This window comes from Podarcis gaigeae (genome assembly GCF_964106915.1).
Source record: "Podarcis gaigeae genome assembly, chromosome: 1".
In the NCBI taxonomy this organism is placed as follows: Eukaryota; Metazoa; Chordata; class Lepidosauria; order Squamata; family Lacertidae; genus Podarcis; species Podarcis gaigeae.
In genome coordinates, this window is record NC_139678.1 from 67,030,541 (window position 1) to 67,054,263 (window position 23,723).

Consider the following 23,723-nt stretch of genomic DNA (forward strand, 5'->3'; position numbering starts at 1 on the left):
CAGGGTTAAAATCCACACTCAGCAATGGAATTAACCTGGCAAGTTAGGGCCAGTCACTATCTCTCAGCCTAATTTAGTAGTAGTAGTAGTAGCAGCAGCAGCAGCAGTAGTAGTATACTGCCCTTCACCCATAGATCTCAGGGCAGTTCACAGCATAAAATCACAAGATAAAAACACAATATATATAATAAAAACAATAACAAATGAAACCAATAGCCCCCTCCTCTAACTCACCAAGTTGCTGTAAGGATAAAATGGGGAGTGGAAGAATCATATATGCCACCTCCTCAGAGGAAAGGTGAGATATAAATGTAATAAAGTAATATAAATAGCAAATTTAAAAATACAAATGAAACAATCCAATTACAAAAAATAATAATACAGCCGTGGTTTAGAGCAGTGGTTCACAGAACTTTTAATGAAGTGCAGCTTGAAACAAATACGTTTTTAACGTCTAGTGAAAACTTCTTTATGAGAGAGTTCCAAAGTACAGGGCCTCTGAAAAAGTAGCGTCTTTAATGCGCACCACTCTGTTTGACCTTGACAGTGCAACTTAAGGACCAGCTGGATTTGATTGGAAGAAAGCAGTCCTTCAAATCACCTTTAAACGAGCCTAAACAATTTTTTAAATTATCGTTGTTTTAAAAATACTCCTAGTTACCAATACAACCAGCGACTCCACAGATAGCATCAAGTCCAGGAGAACCCTCGAGCTGCAGACTTAGTGGAACCCAATCCAGGTCAGTTTGCAAGTCTCAGATCAGAATGCTTCCCAGCCCAAAATATTTAACTGGATTAAGCTTCAGTTTTTCTCCCAGAAATGAACAAAGCAGTTTCTAACTTTTCCTAGGATTATAAAACAAGGTGCTCTTAGGGTCTGGTCCATTGGTGAGACACTATAAAAAGGACCTTAAATCCCATGAAAACCACTGCAATTGTAAGAGGCCAGGTTTCTCTTCAAAAGGCAACGTACAAAATTTCTGAAATGCTGACCTTTTAAAACTCCCAGGCATTCTTGCAATATAAACTATTTATAGAACAGGACGTCACAAGGCATGTACCTCCTAGGATTCCTTGGCACCATGAGTTTTAAAACTTTCCAGAAAGATAACTGAAGCTCTCCTGGACCGTTTTGTACATACTTCAATGATTAATTTTTTTAATAGTATTTAAAATGCATTGTTTCTCAGTCTGTCTTAAGAGCTTGTGTCAGGTGAAGTCCGTGGCCAGTAACTGCTGCTCTCTGTCCCTGGTGCTTGTTTCCTGCTAAGGCAAGATGGGGAACTTCAGGCCTGGGAGACCAAATGCATCCAGGCATCTTTATCTGGCCCTTGGACCTCTCCACAAGCCATGCTTCTTCTCCTGTGCTGGGAGACTGACTGGGACTGATAGGAGCCTGTTGTGGAGGGTGGAAGGTTCCCCACCACTGGTATAAGGTATCTCTGATAAGGAGCAAGAGATGGTGGCAGCTGAAAGTGGGCTTACCACAGGTAGGGAAGCACTGCTTCTGAGACAAGCCCAGTCTTCATTCAGGAGGTAAACAGCTAAACTCTGGATGACCTTTACCATCAACTCACCTGGTCACCTTTTTGCTGCTTGTCCACAGAAGGGAACAGGCACCTGAGCAAATCAGAAGGGCATCTCAGGCTCAGGTTGCTTATTCCGACTGCTCTTTCCCTGGCCGCCAGGGAAGCCGTTCTCCAGTGGAGGAGTGGCAGGTGAGCTGAGGAAGCAGGAGCTGGTGGGAGTGGAACTGGAAGAGACACAAAAAGAGCCAGGTGAAAGGAGAACTAAGTGTCCCTTTCCTGCCAGCTAGCTTGCCTCTGGAAAGCTCTCTCGGTCTCCCACACAGACATACTTGCTTTGCCGAGCCAAAGCTGTGACTGAACTCTGAAGACGTGTAGTCAAGGTGGAATGGGTCGTTCTGAACTCAGCAAAGCGGCAGTCCTGCAATCCTGCACAGCCCTAACTCTGTGTTCTCCCCAGAATTCAATTCCCTGCCCAGGATTCCCTCATGCATGTGCTCCTCGGGGCATTTAAAATTAATTCCACCCCAAGCTGGAAACAGTAACTCCAGCTAAGGAGACAGCAGCCCTGGGGAGCATGTAAAAAGGAGAGCTGGCAGGCATGGAAGCGATTAAACATCCTTCTGCCTTTCTGCTGATTCTCTCCTGTATATTCCCCCACCCCCAATCCATTTCACGTTCCTTGTATCTAAAGCAGCCTTCATTTAACCCTCCAGATGTTGTAGTTGTGCTGACAGAAATTGTTGTCCAAAACATCTGGAAGGTACCAGCTTGATTAAGGCTCATATGCTCCCCACTTTGGGACTCTTCTGGGAATATGTGTTGGCCTCATGACATATTTCTTTGCCAAGAAACAATCTCGGGTCAGCCCCTACTAGCTATTAAAGATATTTTTAATATAAGCTATGTAGCTCTCTCAACTTTGGTTTTTCTTTTATAACTGGCAGAATGTCCAACAAAAATGAAAGAAAGATAGTTTCATAGCAATAACCTATCCTTGCTAATGTATTTGTTTTCTTTTGTACTTGCCTAAGACCAATTTTGGCGGCTCATTGTGGGGGCGTTATTGATGAAAATGAGGTCTGCAGATGAAAAATGGCATTGAAATATGTCATGAGGCCAGCCCTGCAATGTTCTAATAAATGACAAGATTATCAAGATGGGATAATACACTCGTCCATGTAACTGAGTTGGCAAAAATACCGAGAACAAAGATTTCCTGGGATACAAACTTGGTATGTTATAAAAAGCTGCTGTCTGTCAGCCTGCTGACCAGACTGCCTCTTAAAAAAAAAGCTGTAAACCCCAAAACCATGTTGACCTTTGCTTAAAATATAAACTTTTGAGTCAAAGTAGTATTATGAACAAACTGATTTGCTTTCTCTTCTCCCATTAAGAGCCATTGAAGGAAAGGTAACAAAATGTTCTGGGATTTAGAGGAACAGTAAGCCTAAAGGTGACATATATCTATCCAGTGTTTTCCCTAGAGCTGAAATGAGGGAGGGTTGGATTTCTTGATTTAATTTTGTACAACTCAGGTAATTAGTTTCTGAAACACAATGAGTTAATTCTTCCATTGTGTCTTGTGCGTCTGCTGCTTCCGATCCTTCCGTTGATATCCTTATTATTTCATTCACATGATGATCAGCTTGAAGGTGACTTTTTTTTTAAGAACATCAAATTCTATTCAGCTATGAAAAAGAACACACTGAACTGCAGTTGTTGTGCTTGGAAATGACCAGAGAGCAACTCCTGCTAAGTCCATTCCAGAAAACATAGCAGTTAGTTTGGGTTAAAACAGCAACATTTCAACTAGAAAACGACAACACTGATTTTGGTTCAGAGAATTGTTTGTGTGCATGATTGTTGTGTGTGAGAGAGAGGAGGACAGAGACGATAAGAAATCCTTCGTAATCATTTCATGTCTTCAATCACTTAATATGCTTCTCTTTTGATTTTTGGTATAGGGAACTTTATTTACTTCATTTTGTCATGAAGAGGTGATCTCAAGTTCCAAAGATTTAGTTCTTCTTTGGTTCTCCAAGGTATGGAAGTGACCAGTCATCAGTTCTTCAGCTGAATTACTTGCTGAAAATGACTCCAATGAACACAGCAGAGACTTCTATAACTTTCAATAGTCCCACTTATCTTTAACTTTTAATTTACTTCCCTGTCTTTTCAGAGTTTTTGTTCGAATTCTGAATTGGCACACAAGCTGCCTAATGGAGAGGTGGAGGGCAACACAATATAAGTCAGGAGTAAAAAATATCAGTGTTGCCTTGTCTTTTCAGTGATCATCTCTTTTGAAAATGCAAAAAACATTTATACACACACATACACAACATCAGAATTTTTTAATATCTCATATTACAAAGTCATGACGGTTTGTAGCAGTAGCCTTGTTGAGTGTAATGTTTAATTTCACCTTAAACTCAAATGAAACTAGATAAAAATCCTAATTTAAGAGCCAGGTTTCTGAGAAATGAATTGTTCTGAAAAGCAATGAAACTCAGGTCCAATCCTCACTGTAGCAGTAACTTATTGTTATTGAAATCTCATTAAATCACACATTACAAAGACACAGAAGAAGCACAGGTAGCTGCTTCTCACATTGCACCAGAAGCGTGAAACCATTCTGACTTCCCTTCTCCCTCTCAGCCCATAAGCCCACCACATAAATAAGATATTTCATCTCAGTCTGTTCAAGGCTGCTTCAATTTTCTGAGAATCGTCCACTGATTTCTAACATGCCACATGCCAAGGCCAGAATGGTGCTTGGAGTCCTGCCAGGCTCAGTGGTCATACGTCAGTGGAAAGGTGGAGGCGGACGATGCTCTCGGTGCACACCAAGGGCTTGGCTTCAAAGTGATGGCATTGTTTGATGGGTTTGCACAACTTCTTTCACAAAGCACGTCCCTTTGGGGAGATTCATAAAAAGAAGACATGTAGCTGGGATGGTGTCCAAAAGGTCCAGAACAAAGTGGCCGGCCGTGCCAAATGTTTTCAGTGTTTCCAAAGAGGAAGAGGCATTCAAGCCAGTTCACTGAGGCATTCTCTTGGGGGCAGTCGACAATGGCAAACTTTAGCTGACACACGTAACAGGAACATGTCCAGGAACTTGTAAGATCTCGCCAAGCTGTTGCCTCTCTGAATAAATGCAGAAACGGCCCATCCAAATAGTCAACTGGGGCGACTGTTGAGATTCCTGCACTGCGGGGGCTTTGACTAGATGATCCTCAGAGCTCCTTCCAACTCTACAGTTCTATGACACTATGTCTTGGGTGCCCACTCTATTATCCCACCCATCACTGTAGCTCAGTTGCCTTCTCTCTCCATGCAATGGACTTAAATGAAGCCCAAAAGTTATCAGTCACTAAAATGCTCAGAGCATTGGTGCGTTTTCTAATCCAGCTTTCCCCAAACTGATTGACATCCAGATGTTTTCTACTACAACTCTTATCATTTAGTGTATTTTGGTTTCTGTGGAAGCCGCCCAGAGTGGCTGGGGAAACCCAGCCAGATGGGCGGGGTACAAATATATTATTATTATTATTATTATTATTATTATTATTATTATTATTATTATTATTATTATTATTATTATTTCAGTTTGCCTGGCGCCTTCATTATACACCTTTAGGCACCAGGCAAAAATGTTCCTTTTTAACCAGGCCTTTGGTTGCTCTGATTTACATCCTATGCCCTTTTAAAATGTGTTTGGGGGTTTTTTGGAGGGGAGTCTATTGGGTTGTTATTTTTATTTTTATTATGTATTTTGTGGTTTTATATATTGATTTTATTCTGTGAACCGCCCTGAGACCCCTGGATATAGGGCCGAATATAAATTCAATAAATAATAAAAATTATATATATGATAATGCCTCACAGTCTGAGAGGTTCCACTTAAAAGGGGAGGGTTAGCCAAAATTTTTCACTGGCCTGGCATCTTCCTTTCAATACTCCAAATATTATGTAGATTCTGCCATTTATTAATTTCTAACATTCACTAATTCTAGCAGCAATGAGTGCGCTTGCACCCCCAAACTCTGTTACCCCAGATCTATAACAATGTGTAGAGGGCTGCTGCTTAATCCTGCCACAAGGTGGCAATAGCACACAGCCTCTTGCACTGATAATTTAATCATGCTGGCAGGCTGCCTTAAAAAAAATAATCCATTCCAATAAATATTTATTGCTTGTAGCCTAGGGCTATTGCAAATACAGCAAAATGCCTATTAGCACAGACATAAAATGTGAATGAATACGCTCTCCTGTTTAAAATGCAACCGAAATTAAAAAAAACCTTTAAATTCCTCTGAGGTTGCTCTTCTTCAGATTAACAAGTCACAGTTAAAAACCATGAGCATATGGTTCAAGATTCTCTTTTAAAAATACCCACTGTCTTTTATTATCATAAATAAATCGGAAGCACAAGGACAATACAGTAAGTATATATATACTGTCATAAATAAGTGTAAAAACTCTAGGAATCATTACAGTTTGGGACATGCGCTGCGTGACTCATGACCAAGCAAGAAGTAAAAGTACTGCCAAAAATAGCAACCTCCACCCTGTATTGTGGATGAGAAGCAGGGGGAGGACTGAGACAGTTAAGTCATTCTGAGGAATTAGTTTTGCCAATAATTAAAAATCTCCAATTACCAAACCTGGATGTTATTGGAGCGGGTGGGAGACCTGTGAGGATAATATGTGGAAATAAATATATATATGTGGGTGAGGTAGGATATTGTAAATTCCCCTCTGCGTGAATAGAGAAGGAAGCCCATCCTCAGAGAATCATAGGATTGTAGAGCAGGGGAGATCAGACCTTGGAAACTCCTTCTGAGGAGCAGAGGCCTCTTCACCCAACTCGCCCTTAGGCGTTTGCTCTGGGGCAAAAGTGGATTTCAAGTTGCAGTGCCAATAAGGGGGGGGGGGAGGCAAGAGACAGAGCATATGCCACCCAATTTATAAATGTTTTCGGTTGGGTACCCACTGCCATTTATTTGGGCTCCATTGCACTTTCACCACTGGCGTCTGAAATCATCTATGTATGACGCTGGCCACATGACATGTCTACCCTGCAGTTTCTTGAGAAACACTGCTGCTTGTTTTCTCTCAAACCAGCTTCCATCCCATCCCACTTAAGCAAAGTGCGTACATTTGAGTTCAGGTTGGGGTTACAGGTGTAGGGAACCCAAACAAGTAACATGCATGGCGTGAATACTGTATGTCCCCCCTCTGATGTGTACATCAATGTGCAAATGCAACTTGCAACAAAGTGGAAGGGGAGAATAACCTTGCTGTGCTTTAGGCTGCTAATGTGCTCTTATGGTGATACCAGATTTCTTATAACGCTTTAGAAAGTCAACGTGTTAGAGTTCATTGCATTTTACATAGTTAATTGACAGATATTTTTTAAAACACTGAATGACCAGAGGCTAGAGAAGAACTCAAAATTATTTATTTTATGGATTGGTAATTGCTTACATCCCCCCTCCCCCGGCCACTATTGCAAGTTAAATATTAATATCTCATGAGGATCTGTATTAGGAATCACTGATTTAGGAGTGTCTATCCCAAATCTGGTTGAAGAACCATAGGAAGAGAGATCAGAGGTCCTGATATTCCCTATCAACAGCCAGCACTCGGACAGCAGACTGAGCAGATAAACAGATCTCTTGGTCACCACCTTCCACACTATAGTGAGATGTGTGATGCTTCTATTTAAATAGTAACAATCATTTCTAAGATTGCATGCAAGTGTTATGTAAATTTCTGACCTCTTTTGTGGGGATGCAATTCATTTATTTAAATAAATATATTCTCATTGTATTTTAATATTCTGCTGGAAGTTGCCCAGAGTGGCTGGGGAAATCCAGCCAGAAGGGAGGGGTATAAATAATAAATTATTATTATTATTATTATTATTATTATTATTATTATTATTATTACCACCTCCAAGAAGCTCAAGGTGGCATACACTCATTTCACCTGCAAAATTATCCTGTTGGGCAGGTTTGGCTGAGAGGCTGTGACTGGCTCAAGGTCATGCAGTGAACTTCATGGCTGAGTGTGGATTTGAACTCTGGTTTCCTAGGCTCCAGTTCAACACTCTAACCATTATTTAGTCAGTACTTGCACTGACTAAATGAAAGGACCCAGAACTGTGTTGTTGCATGTCTCAGAGAATGTGAAAAACACCATAATAAGCAAGTCCATACACATTTGCTAATGTATTGCAGACGTCCTTTAAAAAACACATCGTAGTTTACAGTTTATTCATTGCTGTTTTTTCTATGCTATTTTTCGTCACAATAACCCCAAACATAATGACCCCAAATGCTTCCATAAAACAAACATCAAATAAAACAAAATCAATAGCATGTGATAGAGTATAATTAAAGCATTTACAAAATCAATAGATAACTGGAAATAAATTCTCAGCAATGCAAGGAGAGACCCAAGCAGAGGCCATTCGGATGCAGCCTCCAGAGGCTTTGGAAGACAAATAAGCCTTTACCAAGCAGTGAATTCCCATAAAATTCCCCTTGGGAGAGTAGCAGGCAGCTTTTGTTCTGCTCGTGCCCTGTGAGCCATCTATTCTTGCCCTTACCATGTAAGCATCACTTCTAATATGTCTAGCCATCCCAGTTTTCCTTCCAGCCTGAGAGAATTCTGCTGCCTTCCAAGCCTGTTCTGATCACAGCTCCGAGCAATTGCATAATGCAGCAATTAGTGGATTGCCTTCACTGTTCTCCTTTTGCTATGCATGTATCACTAATGTATGCAGATTCAACTTTCACCTCAGTCTTGCCCTTATTTTTATGAATAGAAGTATTTAATATTGCCAACATAAAAGGGAGCATGCAGAAGCTCAAACTAGCAACATCTTCGCTTTTCAAACACTGCTTTTTTCTTTTCTTCTTTTAAAATTGCTAAATAGATTTATTTCCAATCTAACTGTTACAAGTGTGTTCAACAAGTATAAAGTTCCCTTACATGTTCATTTGCTCTAGTTTCTTAAGAGTCAATTCTTCAAACCACTGCTAGCATGTGTGTTTTTAAAAACCATGAAAATAATGCACGGTATATGCCGCATAACAGTCTTTATTTAATAACAAGTTTACATCACAATGTCAACCAACATTTATCGCAACTGAATCTGCAAAAGCTTATTAACAGTGAGAAATATCTGTACATTCAGTCAAGCCTGATTTCTGTCTACTGTAGCATCCTATAGCTAGAAAAATTATAACCTCAGTATAACGTTAACACAGCAAGAATTCAAGAAAAGAAAATGTGGTACATTTTCTTTTGACATTGACATTGACTTTGTATGTATTTCCTTTAATGTATTCCTTAGATTTCAAGATCATATAGTTAGGGAAGAAATTAAAGGTTATCTGGGGAAAGTGGTCTCAGTTTGAATTAACTTGCATATATCTTATCTCAGAGCTTTCCAAACTCTGTCGTGACACGTGAGTGTGTCGGCTGCAGTGTGCAGATGTGCTGGGCGAATGCTCCCTGCTTTCCTCCCAGGGCTGGAAAGAGATTAGTTTAACCTCCGGTGTGCTAGTAAAACTGAATTAACTGTGTCGTAAAATGATGCATGTCTAAAAAGTGTGTCACCAACATGAAAAATTTGGAAAGCTTTGCTTTAACGTGTGTGGTTTTTTTTTTTTTAAAATGTGGCCCACAACAAGGCAAATCCCAAACTGAGTGTAAGGCAGGGCAGGTTTTAGGCTGGAAGCCAGGGCATGAGGAACACAGGAATCTGAAGTTGCTCCCCCAATGAATCAGCTCAAACTGAGCTCTGGTGTTGCAAAAGCAGCAGGAGGATTTCCTGCCTAATTACTAGCAGCACCTATGCTTCAAGATGTTGCTTTGCTTAAAGGGGCCCAGCCTTCTCCAGTAGTTTTCTACTTTAATGGAGTGGGAGAACCTCAGGTCTTCTCCATTTGTCCTTTGACTCAGAGGAAAGCAGTGCTAGAGTAGAGAGGGTGGCTTGGTCCCAAATCCACAAGTTCATTCATCTGGTACCAGTGGTTCTTTCTGGTTTTTTATAATATTTTTTAAAATTAATTTTCAATTACAATAGCCTCATTACAACATTACCATTTTATAATACAATTATTAATACCAATCGTTCAAATACCAAACTACATAATTTAGATAAAGTGGCCCTCTGCATGCCAGATTTGATTATTTTCTTTATTTCTGCATTTCAAAATCTTATTAATTTCAATTACATTCCAGTCATAATAATAATCCCTTATACAACAACTGCAGTATTAATAGCTTCGATTTGTGTTGACACATTAAATGATTTATAAAACTACAAGTGTGGAACTCAAAGTATATCCTTGTTCTTCCTGTGTGTGGCAATTATTCTGTCCGTGGTGTTTCTTCCTGTCCTTGTAAAATGTTATGCCTTTCTTTCCCCCGGTTGTTGCTGTTATCCGTCATGCCTTAGGCAGAGCTGATACCTCCTTGCTGTTCCAGAAATTTCTCCATTAGTGAAATATCACTTTTACCAGTAAAACCTGAGCTGAAATAGTACAGTACAGAGAGCCATAGAGCAGCTGTGTTTAACCGCTAGTCAACCTTGAGACTCCTGCAGTCACATAGCAGGAAATTCTTTCGGAGCTTCCCCTGTGAAACTGGTTTAACAAGTATTGATAACTATCCAAACAGACTTGGGAAAAGAACAGATCTAGGCATGAATGAAACAGGTCCCCGATGATGGATTCTGGAGTCAAGATATTCACCATTTTGAAAGGATATCTCATACTGGCCAGGAAAAGGCAATTACAGTGGTACCTTGGGTTACATACGCTTCAGGTTACAGACTCCGCTAACCCAGAAATAGTACCTTGGGTTAAGAACTTTGCTTCAGGATGAGAACAGGAATTGTGTGGCGGCAGCAGGGGGAGGCCCCCTTAGCTAAAGTGGTGCTTCAGGTTAAGAACAGTTTCAGGTTAAGAACAGACCTCCGGAACGAATTAAGTACATAACCAGAGGTACAACTGTAGAAGCTATTGTCAGGCATCTTGACTGACTGACTTTTAAATATGTTGGCGAAACATGAACTTTGAGCATGATCTAATTTACCTATACAACCCACTTTGTTATGTATCTGTGACTTTTTTGGGTGGTCTTTCTGTGACAGGGTGAGTACTATATGAAGGTTTAAAAATTGTAAGACTCTTTTGTTCTTGGCTTTCCACCTCCTTGCGTGGTGTTGAGGAGAACTCTGCTTGCAAACGGATTGATAAAGGTTGAAGAAAATATTGGTTTACAGAAAGTGGAAGGAATTGTTGGGTGTTACCTTCGAGTGGATACTTTGAAAAAAAAATTCTATATATAGCTGACAGATGAAGAATTGGAAGTTCTTTTTCTTTTCTTGCTTTCTTTTTTCTTTTTGGTTTGTGTTTTTATTTACATAGCCATGAAGCTCAGTGAGTAACCTTATACCAGCAACTATCACTTAACCCAGTGGTGTCCAAACTTTTTTCAAAGTGGGCCAGATTTGATGGAGTGAAGGGCCGTGAGGGCCGACCAAAGGGCCGACCAAAGTTGTTAACCTTTCTTTAGGATTGAAGTTGTTGAGGTTTTTAAAGGATTTTACCCCACGAAATAAACTGATATAAACCAGATTAAACTGACCAGCGGGCCGGATTAGGCCCCCAAAATGGACTTTGGACATGCCTGACTTAACCTATGTCACAGGGTTGCTGTGGGTCAGGGGATAGTATAGTTGTATATATCAGTGTGACGTGTATTTCACATTGAGCTTCTTGGAGGAAAGCTGTCATATAAATGGTACTTAATAAGGATGATAATAAGCTAGTGAAGGCTATATATATGCACAGCCACGTACTATTTTATTATTGATAGACTCACACATTTCAATGACACAGGCATCTGTCACAGTTAGTTATTTTCTCTCCATTGGAGAAGAGCTCCCTTTTGTGTTTGTCTTTTCAGCTAATTGCATACCAACTGGGAGAGGCAGCCAGTCTGCATTCCAAAGGCACTGTGAAATTGACATGTCAAATCCCACTTATAAAATAATAATTTATTGGTTTTCATTCATAGGACTGCTCCTGAAGCCTGCTTCTTTTACAAGCACAGAGTTGTGTGGGTGACTGCCCGTGAGTCACATAAAAATATGTCAGGGTTCTTGGGAAAGATCTGCTTGACTGGTGGGTGGTAATAAACATGCATCTCTCCCCAGTTACAGTTTTAGTCATTTGAGTCATCTGTGGGAAGATTTGTGAATGAAAATCGTAATATGGGACAGGGTCCCCATTTTCAGTACCTGTTGGAACACTTGAACTAGAGGGGGAGATCAGACTACTACTACTACTACTACTACAACAACAACAACTTGAGAATAGTTGATTATTAAGAGAGCCAATATTGTAGCAGGTAAAGAAGTTACTGCCATGGTCTCCACCCCCCATTCCACCAAGAGGATATGACCCTCTGTCATGTGGCATATTGTGCTCCAATATTGCAACAGAAATCCATACACAGAAAAAGATTTATCCGTTATGGCTTGGATCCTAGGCAACTGAGTTCTAGATGCTTTACCTGAAGCATTGCGGGTCTGTGCTCATGTAATATAACCATGTTAAAACTGCCAAGTATCCTTTGGCTGAGATGGTCTTCTAAGTGCTTCTATCCTCCAATTAAAATACAGTGGTACCTCGGGTTACATACGCTTCAGGTTACAGACACCGCTAACCCAGAATTAGTACCTCGGGTTAAGAACTTTGCTTCAGGATGAGAACAGAAATCATGCTCTGGTGGCGCGGCAGCAGCAGGAGGCCCCCTTAGCTAAAGTGGTGCTTCAGGTTAAGAACAGTTTCAGGTTAGGAACAGACCTCCGGAACGAATTAAGTACTTAACCCGAGGTACCACTGTATATTTTTTTAAAACCCATGTAGAAGTGAAACAGATAAAGCATCTATGCTCCTTGCCTGTATGTAGCAAGGAACACTAACTGAAGAGCCAAATGACTCTAAAACTATTCAGATAAATAAAATAAATAAAACTAGACTAGATTGTAGAGCTCAAGGTCAAGAAGCCTTACTTGCTGCCATCTTCACCCGGAGGTCTCCCAGAAGTCTTACTTGCTGCCCATCAGGCAAGCCAATTCTAGGAGCCGACATGTTTCCAGCCCCCTCAATATTTGTTGGAAAGGGGCCGAGGCACCTCAGTGTTGAGGGGGCCCGGCATGCATCACAGCTTCAGCAGCTGGCTCCTCCAGAGCATTTGGCCTCCTCCAGATGACATGATGTCACACGTGTGATGTCACACACGTGCAATGTGCATCAGGCCCCCTCAGTTTTGGGGGCAACCTGGCACCTCTGCTGCCCATGTATATCAAAGTCTGATGATTTTATGATGGGATTACAGAAGGGATGCAAGAGAAAGTAGACAGAGTACTATATTAATATTTTTTGGTGGAGGTTGCCCAAAGTTCTTGGGGAGGTCACCCTTCACTTGAGCTTTTTAGGGGGAAGTTAGCCAAAATTATTGAGCTTTTTTTTTTTTTTTTTTTTGGAGGTGGTTGCCCTTGAGTTGCTTAGCTTGGAAAGAGGTCGCTGCCACCAATTGCTCATCTGCCTCCTCACCACAGCTTACAATCCTCCGCCCACCTGCTCACCGTAGGCAACAATGCTTCACATGCCCACTTGCCACCACCACCAACAATCATCCGCCTCTGCATTCACTATTTCTATACAAGACAACCCCAATTTTTGCCTGAACTTTCCAAGCAAAAAACCATCATCTTATACACGGAAAAATACGGTATATACTAAAATATCCAGGCAGCAGCATGTGAATCAGACATGCAATGCAACGCTACTGCTGGGAAATGGAGTACTTAAGAGATAAGGGCGTTTGCTGAACAGAAGATTAGCATATCGGCACTGCTTATTGTTGTGCATGAATAGAGGTGTGAGTCACTATAATCATACTAAGCCAGCAAAGTGCACAAGAGAAGTTGATCTTGGAACAGAAGTAATTTCAAAGAACAATATATAATGTTCTTACAAAGAGATGAATGCTCAAATAACCCCACACTTCCTGAACCTCTATCTCAAGTGTGTTTTATCAACCACTCTGATTTCTCCCACCCACTTCAGGTTCCTTTCCCCTTGCACCTCAAATTAATTGAAGCAGTTGCTATAACAGCGGCAGAAATATTGTCACAACTTCTCATTCATTTGCTCATTGCAAAACTGAAGACATGTGCATGCAGACCAGCCTGCCTCTTCTCACGCACTGGAAAGAAAACGGCTTGGGAGAGAGTGGGGTTGTTCTTTGCCTGCTAAAAGTCCAGAGGAAAGGATCAAGAAGCACTCTCTCTCATAGGATTTCCAGATTCCAACTCTTGAATCTGCACCGTGGGTGTATTCAGGAGGAAATGACGCCTGACTTGAACACCATGTGTAGTTTTAAATGACTTTAAAATGATAGAGTTGCAACTTAGAATCATAGAATGTAGAATTGGGACGCCAGGGGTCATTTTGTTCTACCTCCTGCAATGCAGGAATCTCAACTGAAATATCCATGGCAGATGGCCATACAATCTCTGCATAACAACCTCCAAGGAAGGAGAATCCACCACTTCCCGAGGGAGTCCATTCCACTGTCGAACAGCTCGTACTGTCAGAAAGTTCTTTTACAAAATAATTTGACTGAACCATCATAACAGGATTTTTTTTTAATACTTACCTTCCATCTTGTGCTGAATGGATTTTTATCCCATGAATACACAAATTGTTTTCCTTGGTAATGCTTCATTGATGACCTAGAAAGGAAGGATAGGATGGTTGCTAAGCGGGGAGTTTTTATGTGTCCTCCTGCCTCATAATTTGCGGGCCAATAATTATGGATACTTCATTCCCACCCCCATCACACTAAGTGCCTGTCACTTGAGAGATGTGAGTAAAAATAGGTTCCGGTTTCCACATTTGATCACCAGTACACAGAAGGCCAGAGCTAAAAGTATTTGCAAAAGCGCCAGATCATTCTACTGACCCAGCTTCCATTAGCCAACAGCAGTTACAAGGAAACTGTTGCCTGAGGCAGGCCAGGCCTGTTGAAATATACTCAGAGTCGCAAAGTGATTTCATGCTCTTTATTCAGCTCATAGTGGTGAGGGGGAATGAATGAAAGTCCCCTCAAAGTATCTGCTTTATATACATTATTTACACAATGGGCTGCACATGATTGGCTAATTCTGGAATTCTACTGTAAGCCAATCAGGTTGTGGATTCACTTCTATCTGGAGCATGATTGGGTGGTTCCTGCCAACCAATCATATTGCTGCATTGTTCTAGGACCAATCAGACTGCTGCATTCTGAATCCTATTGTTCTAGGACCAATCAGACTGCTGCCTTTTGGATCCTATTGTTCAGTACATAACACCCCTCCCCTCTAAGTTCCAGTCCTGCCCGGGAGGTCGCATTCATAGTCCTCAAGGTACGCCGGCGGCCTACGTGTGCGTTGCGGCCTGGGGTGTTCCCTGGTCCGGGGTTCAGGTTCTGGCTCGTGTTCCAAGGATGCTGGCTGTGATGGGGCTGTTTGGTCTGGTGCAACCTGCTTGCTCAGTCGTAGTTCTGGTTCTGGTGTCCTTTCGGCCTCACGGGTCCTCTCTGTATTTACTGATTCTGCCTCTCCTGCTTGCCCCTGCTGCTCTATGGGCCTCACTGCCCCACTGTTCCCTTGGGACTCCCTTGACCTGTCCTCCTCCTCCTGGTTTTCTCCCGGGAATCGTCGCCGTATCTGGTCGCAGTGGCGGCGCCAGCATTGCCGCCCATCTGTTAGCACCTCATACGACACGGGGCCAGTGACCCTGGTGACTGTGGCGGGTACCCATGCAGGGCCTGCCCCAAAATTCTTTGCGTACACTGGGTCCTGGGCCTTGAAGGTCCGGGGGTTCCTGCCTTCCCCCACCCCTACCTCATCCTGAGCTCTATCGGGGTGAAGGCGGTCCAATCTGATTGCAAGGCGCCGACCCATTAGTAGTTCAGCGGGGCTCCGGCCAGTCGTTGAGCTGGGGGTGCTGTGCTGTGCTAGAAGGAATGTGGCAAGGCGGTACTCCCAATCCCCTTGCGTCATGCGGCGAAGGGTGTCCTTGGTGGTCCGCACCATGCGTTCTGCTTGGCCATTGGTGGCTGGGTGGAATGGCGCCGAATGGATGTGGCGGATGGCGTTCTGCGCTGTGAAGGTTTGGAATTCTCCTGATGTAAATGCAGTCCCGTTGTCTGAGACGAGAGTGTCAGGGAGCCCGTGGGTTGCAAACAGCCTGCGTAGTACCCGGATGGCTGCGGACGTAGAGGTGGACGGTACCAGTGCGACTTCCAGCCATTTGGTGTAGGAGTCCACCACTATGAAAAATGTTTTCCCCTGAAAGGGGCCAGCAAAGTCCACATGCAGGCGTGACCATGATGCTCGGGCGGACTCCCAGGACTGGACTGGGGCCCTTGGGGGATCTGGGCGGGATTCTTGGCAGGCCTGGCAGTGTTTGACCCAGGCCTCTATCTCTCCGGCGATCCCCGGCCACCACACATAACTCCTGGCAGGGGCTTTCATTCTTACTACCCCTGGGTGTGTCTCGTGTAGGGCTGTGAGGACCCTTTTGCGGAGGGGCTGGGGAACAACGACCCTGCTTCCCCATAACAGGCAACCCTTGTGGGCCGACAGTTCATGTTTGCGGGTTGTGTAGCCGGCGAATTCTGGCCCGGGGCTGCTGCTGGGCCATCCTCTCCACACCCAGTCCAGGACCCGGGAGATGACCCTATCTTTCTTGGAATGGTGTGCAACTTCTTGTGCCTGAATGGGGCGGTCGGGAAGCAGCTCCAGGCTCATAACCTCTTGTGCAGGTGCTGGGTCGGGGCCTGTTTCCAGTAGTGGTAGCCTGCTGAGGGCGTCCGCATGGCCCATCGCCTTCCCAGGGCGGTGAATCAGTGCATACTGGTAGCTGGCAAGGAAAATTGACCACCTGAGGATGCGAGGAGACAGCACTTGAGGGGTCTGCTTTTCGGGGGCAAACAAGACCAGCAACGGCTTGTGGTCAGTCACCACAGTGAAGGGCCGCCCGTACAAGAAATCATGGAATTTTTTTACTCCCTTCACGATTGCCAGACCCTCTTTGTCGATTTGCGAGTAGTTCCGCTTGGTTTCGTTGAGTGTCTGGGAAAAGTATGCCACCGGTACCTCTCTTCCATCCGGGAGTTGGTGTCCCAGGACAGCGCCAATGCCATAGGGTGAGGCGTCGCATGCTAGCACAACTGGCAGCCTCTCGTCGAAGTGTGCCAAGACCGAGTTTGAGACAAGCAAGTCCTTGACTGCCTGGAATGTGGCCTCCTGGCGCTGGCCCCACACCCAAGGAGCCCGCTTGTCCAGGAGTCTGTGTAGGGGCTCCGCTACCGCCGCCTTGTGGGGAAGGAAGGAATGGTAAAAGTTCAATAGTCCCAAGAAGGCCTGAAGTTCAGTCTTGTTCTTGGGCGCTGGGGCATCACAAATGGCCCGTACCTTGTCCCCAGAAATCCCAGAAAGTCCACCTGAGGCACTCCTAGTAGACATTTTTCCCGCTTCACCTTGAGACCCGCCGTCTGGAAACGGTGCAGAACGGTGCGGAGGCGGTCCTCAAACTCCTCGGGTGTGGGCCCGGTAATCAACACATCATCGAAGAAGGGGGTGACACCAGGAATCCCTTTAAGGAGAGAGTCCATTAGATTCTGGAATATGCCTGGTGCCACGCTGACCCCAAATTGCAGCCGCTTTACCCTGAACGCTCCTCTGTGCGTCACAATCGTCTGTGCCTCTGCTGTAGCCTCATCTACTGGCAGCTGTTGATATGCTTGGGCCAAGTCCAGCTTGCCAAAAATTTTCGACCCAGCCAGGGTGGCAAGGACATGGCTGACCACTGGCACTGGGTATGCATGGGCCGTGTTTATGGTACATTTGTAGTCTGCGCAGATGCGGACCGAACCATTAGGCTTGACGGGTGTGACGATTGGGGTTTCCCAGGGGGCATTAGGCACCGGCTCCAGCACTCCTTGCTCCACGAGTCGGTCCAATTCCTCATCTATACGGGGTTTCAGGGCAAACGGGACCCGGCGGGCCTTGAGCCTGACCGGTCGTACTGCAGGGTCAAGCTGTAGAGCAATGGGGGGGGCCGTATACTGTCCCAATTTCCCATCGAAAACCCCCGGAAATTCCTTGCATATGGCGTCCACGTCCACTTGTAAGCTCATGTGGTTCACCCCGGTGATGGCTAGCCCCAGTGGTCCAAACCATGCCAATCCTAGTAAGCTAATGTAGGGGCCCTTGACCACAAGCAAGTCCAGTTGCCGTGTCCGCCCTCTGTATTGCACCCTGAAAGTCCCCACCCCCATTGTGGGGACTTTACGTTTCTGGAAGTCCCGGAGGGTGAATGGGGCCGGCCTGAGTTTGGGACCCCCAGTAGGGCACAGTTTCCTTAAGGTCCTTGCCAAGATTATGGATAGAGTTGAACCCGTGTCAAGCTCCATGCGGCATGGGGCCCCCTCTATCCGTACCTCTACATAAATTTTCTCTACGTTGGGGTGGGGCAACTGGTATACCTGGAAGTCCGTGAGCTCCGTTGAGTTGCCTTGGTGCGTTGAGCCCCGGAACCTGGGGCTCTTGGATGGGTCATCTGATGCCTGGTGTCGGGTGGGCCGAGCCCGACACACCCGGGTGATGTGTCCCAATTTTCTGCACTGCCTGCACTCTGCGTTGCGGAAACGGCAGGTCCTCCTCTCGTGACTTTCTCCACAGCTTGCGCAGTTCCCTCCTTCTCGTCGAGGCAGCTGTGGTATGTGGACTGCTTGAGTGCGCTGCTGTACTCGGTGCACCTCCTCCCTGTCGGATCCTGAGTCGTTGGTGAGGTCTTCGTGGTGGACCCTCGGTGCCTCTTGCGTCGTGCCTCTTGCGTCAACCTCTCGGCAGCTTCTGTTGCCAGGGCCTCCTCCAGAGCGACCTGGAACGTTAGGTTCTTCTTAGCGTAGAGGCGTCGTTGCAGCTTCTCATCCTTCAGGCCACCGACGAGGCGGTCACGAAGCATGTTCTCCAGCTCTGAGAAGTTGCAGAACCGGGCAGCTTGGCGGAGAGAGGTCACAAACCCGGTTATGGTTTCCCCAGGGGCTTGCCACTTTGCGTAGAAGACATTTCGACGAGGCACCACTGAGGGCTGTGGCAAAAAGTGCCCCTTCAGCTGTTTCATTATTGTTTTGTATGGAACAGTAGCGACGTCTTCAGGTGCAAGGAGAGCCCGGGCGATTTCAAACGTCTCGTCTCCGCAGACGCTGAAGAATATTGCCCTCTTCTTGGCGTCTTCTTCATCGGTGATCCCTTTGGCTTCTAGGAGGAAGGTGAAACGGGAGGCGTACGCTTCCCAGTCTCCAGATGCTGGGTTGAATGGCGAGAAGCTGCTGTCGGTTGCCATTCTGAGTTCCTTGGGTCCCGGAGCTGAAGCCTGGATACACTGTGCGAGGCAGCGGTGCGGCAGGTGTTGGTGCTGCGGTGCTGTGTGTGGCAGTCAGCTCAGCGGGATCCCACCTTCGTCGCCATTGAAATATACTCAGAGTCGCAAAGTGATTTCATGCTCTTTATTCAGCTCATAGTGGTGAGGAGGAATGAATGAAAGTCCCCTCAAAGTATCTGCTTTATATACATTATTTACACAATGGGCTGCACATGATTGGCTAATTCCGGAATTCTACTGTAAGCCAATCAGGTTGTGGATTCACTTCTATCTGGAGCATGATTGGGTGGTTCCTGCCACCCAATCATATTGCTGCATTGTTCTAGGACCAATCAGACTGCTGCATTCTGAATCCTATTGTTCTAGGACCAATCAGACTGCTGCCTTTTGGATCCTATTGTTCAGTACATAACACCTGTTCTCCCTGCAAAGCGCTGAACAGCTGAAGCTGAGTGTGGAGAAGACACAACATGCGCCCAGGATCTCTTTGCTCTCCATTCTTACTCAGCAGAGAACTTGTGTTTCCACTTGAATACACAAAGCAAAGAATATGCTCTGTCTGGCAGGGAGCTGAAAAAATCCGGTGGTAGTTAACACAGCAGTTCAATCAAGACCCACCTGAGTCAGAAACTCTATTCTTGAAATAACATTCTACCTCTTCTGTTGGTCTTCCTTTTTTTTTATTCTTAATAAAACTAAACTCTCTAACATTGCTGTAGGAGTCTTGGGTGCATTTTTGCCAAATTAAAAGGAATTACCCCCGCCCCGAAGGGCCTAGCTCAGGGGTCAGCAAACTTTTTCAGCAGGGGCCGGTCCACTGTCCCTCAGACCTTGTGGGGGGCCAAACTATATTTTGAAGAGAGAAAATATGAACAAATTCCTATGCCCCACAAATAACCCAGATATTCATTTTAAATAAAAGGACACATTCTACTCATGTAAAAACACGCTGATTCCCAGGCCATCCGTGGGCCGGATTTAGAAGGCGATTGGGCCGGATCTGGCCCCCAGGCTTTAGTTTGCCTACCCATGGCCTAGATTGACCTGCTACATGGATAGATGTGTTTGACTGGGAAAAGCAAGCTATGCTGTCCTCTGTGGGAGAGACAGGTAAGCTGGATGTTCTCTATGCTTCCCTGAGCATTTGCTTTCGATCCCTGGAAAGTGCTCCTGCCTGGCGTTAGAGTGAATCGAAGAGGCTGGGGTAGCCACCTTTAAGAGCCTGTTGCATGTCTGGCCTACCTAGACAGGCAGTCATGGAAGGGAGGGAGTAAAAGGTCCCACCTACCGTATTTTTCGCCCCATAGGACGCACCGGCCCATAGGACGCACCTAGTTTTTTGGGAGGGAAATAAAGGGGAAAAAATTATTTCCCCCCCAGGTGCCCTGCGCTAAGCCCGAAGCTTAGGGCGCGCTGAGCTCAGCGCGCCCCAAGCTTCTGGGTGCTGGCAAGGTCTCCGCTAGCCCTGGGAGAGCCGCACGGCTCTCCCAGGGCTAGCGGAGCGCTGCGCTAATCCCAAAGCTTGGGGTGCGTGGAGCTCAGTGCGCCCCAAGCTTCTGGGTGCCGGCAACGTCTCCGCTAGCCCTGGGAGAGCCGCGCGGCTCTCCCAAGGCTAGCAGAGCGCTGCGCTAATCCCGAAGCTTGGGGTGCGTGGAGCTCAGTGCGCCCCAAGCTTCTGGGTGCCGGCAAGGTCTCCGCTAGCTGTGGGAGAGCCGCGCAGCTCTCCCAAGGCTAGCAGAGCGCTGCGCTAATCCCGAAGCTTGGGGCGAGCGGAGCTCAGCGCGCCCCAAGCTTCTGGGTGCCGGCAAGGTCTCCGCTAGCCTTGGGAGAGCTGGGTCTTCCACGGCTAGTGGATAGCTTCCTGAAGCCTGGAGAGCGAGAGCGGTCGGTGCGCACCGACCCCCCTCGCTCTCCAGGCTTCAGGGAAAGCCTGCATTCGGCCCATAGGACGCACACACATTTCCCCTTCATTTTTGGAGGGGAAAAAGTGCGTCTTATAGGGTGAAAAATACGGTACTTCAGTTACCAGCGAAGCTTTCTGTTAGGGTGAAGGATGCCATCAGTTGGTACTTTGAGAGGACATTAGGAGGGAAGATAGTTTGCCTAACCAAGATCAGTTTTATCAGAGGTTTGGACTGCCAAAGAGATTCTAAGTTGTCTCTCTGCAGTATATGTGTTTGTTAAGGAACGTTCATTTGCCATTTGCTTCCAATACATTTGCTGCCTGAGGTAAATGACAAGATGACAAGAACATAGTTATCACATACAGAAGCTGCCTAGAGTAGAGGTTAAACCAGGCTTCCTCAAACTCAGCCCTCCTGGTGTTTTGAGACTGCAATTCCCATCACCCCTGACCACTGGTCCTGCTAGCTAGGGATCATGGGAGTTGTACGCCAAAAACATCTGGAGGGCCAAGTTTGAGGAAGCCTGGGTTAGACCTTCCTTTAATACTTCCCAACAAATGTTAATGTCAATTTTGGGGATTGTTCATGCTGCCTTAACCATTTAATTGTGGATCTTATGCAGTCAAGGGCATGGGTGTTTGCCACTTTGGACGGAATTGTAGTGCTAGGCCCTGCGTTCACAGGAGGTGGCAGGTAAAAATGCATGTCAGAAAACTGGAACACACACACACACACAATTTTTTTCTTGTTGAAATCAGAAAAGGAGTTTAAGTGGATTTAATTTGAATGAAATTACAAGAGAATCAGAAGTTATGCCCCAGATTTGAAAACAAAACATTTAACATTCAGCTTTGATTATACTCCCCTACCCTTTTAACAAATAGACATTAGATCAGTTCTACCACAACTGCAGTCATTTTGGACAGAGGAAGTAGTTCAAGGAGGTGCACAAAATAGCGGGTCATTTGTGAATGAGAAGTAGATGCAAGAATTTGCAAGGAACACAGAAAAAGTAAGCTTTCCTCACTGATCAATAATTTTCTTCATTCTGTAGTTTTGTTTTGTTTTGTTTTTTTGAGCTTCCTAGAGCTCTATCTCCAACACTGATAGGACTGTGCTCACCCTCCTTTCTCTCTCTTTCACTTTCAGGCACAGCTCCCTGCCAGATTATTTGCAGACTGTGCACAGAACCCAAAAGGGTTCTTGGCAGTATTTCTAGCAGAAAGAATGCCAAGTATAAGGTCAGGCCCACAGGGTGGAAGAGTAAATAGACAAAACACGTATGTGTTAAGAGGCATTTAAAGAGACCAAACATGGCCAGATATGAAGGTCTTTCCAATAATTACACTTATTGCATTTTAGAACCTAAAATTGTTCTAAAATGCAACAATAATTTGTTGCATTTCAGAACCTGGTCCCAAAGCCCAGTTGTGATCCATCCAGTCACTTTTTAATCCCCTTGAAACAAAGCATTTAACTATGGCTGCTTCGTCAAGCATAAAATTAACCCATTTATTATTTTATGTGTCCGCAGAGTGTTAGTCTTACAGCAGAAACAAAAATAAGTATTGTGGCAGCTTAAACATACTTTAGAGGTCTTCAGACTCCAGAGGTTGGATGGCCATCTGTCGTGGATGCTTTAGCAGAGATTACTGCATTGCAGGGAGTTGGACTAGATGTCTTTTGAGGTCCCTTCCAACTCTGATTCTATGATCTGCTTTGACAAATATCATTCATTTGTATACCTGAAAGAGCCATTCAACCCGGACACTGAGGTCCAGCGCCGAGGGCCTTCTGGCGGTTCCTTCACTGCGAGAAGTGAAGTTACAGGGAACCAGGCAGAGGACCTTTTTGGTAGTGGCGCCCACCCTGTGGAACGCCTTCCCACCAGATGTCAAAGAAATTAACAACTATCTGACATTTAGAAGATATCTGAAGGCAGCCCTGTTTAGGGAAGTTTTTAATGACTGATGTTTTAGTGTATTTTAAATATTTTGTCGGAAGTGGCTGGGGAAACCCAGCCAGTTGGGTGGGGTATAAATAATAAATAATAAATTATTATTATTATTATTATTATTATTATTATTATTATTATTAAAGGTAGGTAGCCGTGTTGGACTGCGCAGTCAAAAGCTTCTACCTAGAACTTAGCTGGTCTCTAAGGTGCTACTGGACAATTTTTAAAATTATTATTATTATTCAGTGTTCCAGCCAGCCACATCTTCTAGAGGTACAGTGGTGCCCCGCAAGACGAACGCCTCGCAAGACGAAAAACCCGCTAGACGAAAGGGTTTTCCATTTTTGGAGGCGCTTCGCTAAACGAATTTCTCTATGGGGTTGCTTCGCAAGATGAAAAAAATCTTGCGAGTTCCCGCGTTTTTTTCTCGCTTTTTTCTGCCCTTTCCCTAAGCGCTAAGCCGCTTATCAGCTGTTCCACTGATAAGCCGCTTCTCAGCTGATCGCTAAAAGCCGCTAGACCGCTAATAGCGCTAATCCGCTAAGCTGTCAATGGGCTTGCTTCGCAAGACGAAAAAACCGCTAGACGAAGTGAATCACGGAATGGATTAATTTCGTCTTGCGAGGCACCACTGTACTCCATATCTATTCCCATCCCTCTGGTTTCCTACTCCTCCCACCGAACCAAATACTCTACGTTTTGTGGGCCCCTGCGCATGCTCCGTTCTCATGGAGTGTTTTAGCTTCACACACCCCACCCAAGTTTACTATTAACTCCCTCTTGTGTGCAGCTAGTGCAGCTT